Source organism: Chrysochloris asiatica, unplaced genomic scaffold (genome assembly GCF_000296735.1).
Source record: "Chrysochloris asiatica unplaced genomic scaffold, ChrAsi1.0 scaffold00110, whole genome shotgun sequence".
Lineage (NCBI taxonomy): Eukaryota > Metazoa > Chordata > Mammalia > Afrosoricida > Chrysochloridae > Chrysochloris > Chrysochloris asiatica.
The window spans coordinates 3,810,941-3,816,280 of NW_006408628.1; positions in this window are offsets into that span (position 1 = coordinate 3,810,941).

Genomic DNA, 5,340 nt, shown 5'->3' on the forward strand with positions numbered 1-5,340 from the left:
TACTGTTAAACCAGCTGCTCTGACCTTCACGCATTTACTCATCCCTTTAGCTGACAATTGCAATGAGGAAACACATTTCCAAACAAACTAGAACTCAATTTTGTTTCAAGCGATATGAAACTATCAAACTTACTCTTTCTTTGCTACGGCCCAGACCAATGTTTAGATGCAATTAGAAATGAAATTGGAGGATAATGTCATCTATTTTAAAAAAAGAAACTAAGTCTCTCAGACAACCTCCTCCCATCCACACCCCCAGTTAGTGCCCAGCACATCCTTCTAGGCTTCCTCAAGTCTGGCTGTTGCTTCCCCAACTCCACTGAAATTGGTCTTACTGTTGACATTGATAAGGAACACATTGATCACTATAATTGTTCACTATATAGGGTCTTCCCTATATAGTGACAATATATAAATTGACAGCTTCCTTAGCTTTCACACCATCAACTTCGTGAGCTACTTCATCCTTGGGACTTTGTGGTTTTTGAGTCCCTTCTCTAACTCACTACACGCAGGATCAAACCCCTCCAGGCCAGGCTTCTGAGTCACCTCCACTAACAAAGTTTTCAGAAACTTTTACTGTAATGTGCCCCACTTGGCGCTCCATACTTCTCACCCTGCATTACCAACCTCTTTGCCAGCATTGCAATCTCAGTAAACATCAGCTACTCAAGGGAAAAAAATAAAATAAAAGTGAAGCTATCTCCTATACTTGCCACATTTAATGATCATTAATGATTACTATTTTTATTATTTATCATTGAATGTGTAGATATTTATTGAAAGCTTCTCAGGGATGAAAAGGAGTTTACACTACATATTAAGGCTAAAATTTTTGATATTTTGCCACTAAAGTTCCTGGTTTGGTGTCATAGGATACGCACTCAACTTTAAGGTCGGTTTGAACTGCAAGATCAGTGGTTTAAGCTCACCAGCCACTCCTCAGATACACTATATGGGGCTGCTGAGTCAGAACCGACTCAATGGCACTTAACAACAACAACACAGTTCCATTACTAACCTCATTGGTCCAAATATTTTTTTCTCTTTCAAAAGAAATGAAAAAGAAAACCTCCACCATTCTCCTTACCCTTCTCCTGTCCCTCTACCACTATCTATATAAGACTAGGAAGGAGCTCTGGTAACGTAGTGGTTACGAATCGAGCTGCTAATCTCATGGTCAACACTTCGAAACTACCAGCTATTCTGTGGGAGAAAGATAAGGCTTTCTGCTTCTGTAAAGATTTGCGACCTCGGAAACCCTGTGCAGGTTCACCATGAGTCGGAACCGACTCCACAGTATTTTATAACAGCAACAATATAAGAAAGGAGTCCTGGTGAGGCGCTGTGGGTTAATGTGCAAAGCCGTTTGAACTACAAGGTCGGGGTTCAAGCTCACCAGCTGTTCTTCGAAAACCCTATACAGGGTCCCTATGGGTCGGAACCGATTCGACAGCACTTCACAACAACAACAACATACATATAAGACTAATCTTGTCCTCTTATAATTTATCTTTTTCCTACCATTTTCAATTTGTCTGGGCTTGGGAGAAGGGAAGGCAAACTTATAAGGAAGGACAAAGATGCATTGGGAAAGCTGGCAAAGATAGCACTTGGCAATGCTTTATTCCAATGTTCTTGTTAGATGCCAGGAAGTTGGTTCCAGGTCATAGCAACCCTCTGCATAATAGAAGGAAACCCTGCCTGGTTCTGCACCGCCCTCACAATCATTGCTATGTTTGGCCCATTATGATAGTATTAATTATTATAATATGTCAACTGACTTTTAAATGGTTAATTATTATAAAAGTATTAAGACCAACGGTGACCATTTTTTGAAGTATAAACATTTGAACACTTTGCTTTACAAATTACCTGATATTTTCACAAAATATTCTAAAGCAAAAATCTCCTCTCTCCCTCAGAAAAGAAGCAAAGAAAGTACTTTAACAGACCCAAACAAAACTTCAAATTTACAATCATGAATCTGAGTGCCTTTGTCCATTGCTCTTTGGTGTTCAAGAAGGTCCTGAGGGAATAATAGTCACCTCTGCCTGCAGGGTCTTCCATCGGGCCTTTTTTCACATTCATCCTGTAGGGCAGATGGAGACCCGCTCTCCCAGCTTCTTCCTTCAACTGTTACTAACAGTCCAGGAAAGCCACCTTATCATCCAAGAAGACACTCTGACCCCCATGACAGAACAATGGCAGCCCAGCAGAGCCATCTGTTAGAAATCTCGGATAGGGGTGGTTTCCACAGGGGATAAACCGATAGCTCTGAAATTCCAACCCTCTTTTCTGGACAGGATGAAGAACCACAGAACTGTTTGCCTCACGCAACATTGATCTCGTTCTAGCTTACCAGAACAATTGGTTGTTGTTGTTGTTAAGTGCTGTCGAGTTAATTCCAACCCATGGCAACCCTGTATAGGGTCCAAAGAGCAGCTGGTCAGCTTGAACCACTGGCCTTGCAGTTCAAACAACTTGCAGTCTGATGCATTAGGCCACAGCGTCACACCAGAACTCAAGAACAATGGATAGGCAGTCCAATTTGAAGTTACTGATGATGCCCAAAGGTCCTTCATGCTAGATATCAAATGTCACCCGGAAGATGTTGGTTTTCTCCAGTCTATCCAGCTTGTCTTGGGTGTACTTCAGCCAGTTCTCAAAGTTTGCCAACTCATCAGACAATTCCAGTTCTTGCCATTTCAAGACCCTGTAGTCCCTCTGATACTGCTTCTCCTACCGGTCCAGTGTCTCAGTCTGTCTGTGATTCCTGAGGTGTCCTGCTGACTTTTTCCAATTCTTCTCCACATCATGCAGCTCCTGGACCAACCTTTCCTCTTGCAGCTTCAGGCTCTTCGCTCCATCTGCAATGTCTCTATCTCGTCCTCACCCGTTGTCAGCTCCCTGGTCTCAAGCAGTGTTGGGAGAGCTGACTCCGATTCTGTGATTGTGAGTTGGGTGCCTGGTTGCTCTAGAAGATTGTGGGTGCACTCCTCACACAGGGGGTGATGCACAGCTTTCTCACCAGAGAGGATGTCAGATATATCCACAGTGGTCTTCTGGAAGCTGTTGAGTGCTCTCATGGCACTCATATCCCCAAGCAGGGGGAAGGGGTTAGAATTCCCCCAGAACATGGAACTCTCCCAGGACTTCATGCTGTCATCAGGAAGGGGTCTGTAAGAGGTACTGTCCTGTAGATCTGCCTCCCTCCTGGAATAGGAGAAAGTAAAAATCTACTTATACTAAGTACAAATGGCATAGAGGCAAAAACTAATTTATAGCACATTTGAGGAACTTAAATCACTTATAAATATATTACCTATATTTAGATATATAAAGATTATTTCAAGGTCCTCAAGCATCTTTTCAAAAGGCAGACAGTAAGCAGAGAAGAAATGAAAATAGAATCATTCAGTGCATGCTCTTTTGTGCCTGTGGGAAACAGCAATGCTAGTGATAGACCCTTGGTGAAAGATAGGTCCCCTCTACTTGGCAACACACAACAACAACAACTTGCTTGTGTCAAACATCTTCAAGGAAGTCGTATTTTGAAGCTCAGTCAGATATTGATCTCATCAGGTAGGCCAAGAAAAAGAACCACGGAGCAAATGACACTCATTTATTTTCTTTATTTAAGGAGTCCTGGTAGCATAATAGGTTGTGAGTTAGGCTGTTAACTGCAAGGTCAGCAGTTTGAATCCACCAGTTGCTCCTTAGGAGAAAGATGGGGCTTTCTGCTCCCATAAAGATTTACAGCATCAGAAACCTTATTCGGGTTTGCTATAAATTGGAAGTGACTCTAAAGTACACAACCACTGTTGTTGTTATGTGCCATGGAGTCGGTTCCAACTCATAGCGACCATGTACAGGATTTCCGAGACTGTAAATCTTTACGGGAGCAGAAAGCCTCATCTTTCTCCTGCGGAATAGCTGGTAGTTTCAAACTGCTGATCTTGAGGTTAGCAGCCTGATTTGTAACCACTACGCTACCAGAGCTCCTTGCACAACCACTACTACCACCATTATTTTTCTGAGTCTCTGGGTTAAAAACTTGGTTAATCAAATGGTTAATTACTTGACTACTAACTAAAAGGCTGACAGTTCTTGAATCTACTAAATACCTCTAAAGAGAAGCCTGGAAATCTGTTTCCAACAGGTCACAACATATGATAATCGTACGGTGAACAACTCAGTTTTGCAACATTTGCAACATTTGTCAGAATTGACTCAACAGCAGCATTTAAAAGAAAATTATATCCAGAGGGCATGAAGGAAGATAGAATCTCCACTAGCAGTATCCAATCTGTCTGGGTGGGCTGATGAAAGGAGATGCCGGTAGGTCTCTTGTGGCACAATGGTGAATAATTGTTATCAAGACTGATTGTGAGGGTTGGAAATGTAAAGGTAGACATTTTGTAGCAAAGAGGGGAGTGATTAACTTTGCAGTCTAGGATTTTGTAGCAAAGAGGGGAGTGATTAACTTTGCAGTCTAGGAGCGGAGGTCCCTGGGACCATCAAGGGAGAGAGTGGAGTACGGGACCCTACCCAGAGAAACAGTGACACCAGAGATGGAGGCAGAGACAATGATGTGGAGACATGGAGAGGCTGGGGACTTTAGACCCAGAGAGGGAGAGGGGATGTGTGCTGATGACCCGGGTGGGAGGTGAAGGGGAGGACAGGCTTGCCGGGTTGGTTGATGATGCATGGAGGAGATTGAAACCATGGAAATTAAATTATATACAATAGGATAGGATGAATGTAAAGCTAATGTTCTCCCATGTAAACTATCACATAATTTACAATAAAACCTTAAAAAAAAAAAAAAAAAGAAAGAAAGTTATATGTACTAGTCACTTTACATTTTGTACTTTCATAAGATTAGTACTTAATTTGGTTCTTACAACCTGATGAGACCATAGGCAACTAAGGCTTTCAAAGATGATGAGATGATGATCACTAAGCTAGAAAGAAATTCAAATACTCTTCTTTCCATTAACATATGAACCATTATCAAGTCTCCACTCCAAAGCTATGAAAGAATTATTCAGAATTAACTATAGCAAACATTTTTAAATGAAAGGGGATGTGTCTTGGCCTATAACCAAAGTTCATTCTTCATATGTCAATATTCCAAAGGGCCTCTACAAAATCAGTTTAATTCCAGGTTTTTTCTTTCTACTACCATACTCTGGTAGCGTAGTGGTTACGAATCAGGCTGCGAACCGCAAGGTAAGCAGTTCGAAACTACTAGCTGCTCTGCGGGAGAAAGATGAGGCTTTCTGCTCCTGTAAAGATTTACAGCCTCGGAAACCCTGTTCAGGGTTGCTATGGGTC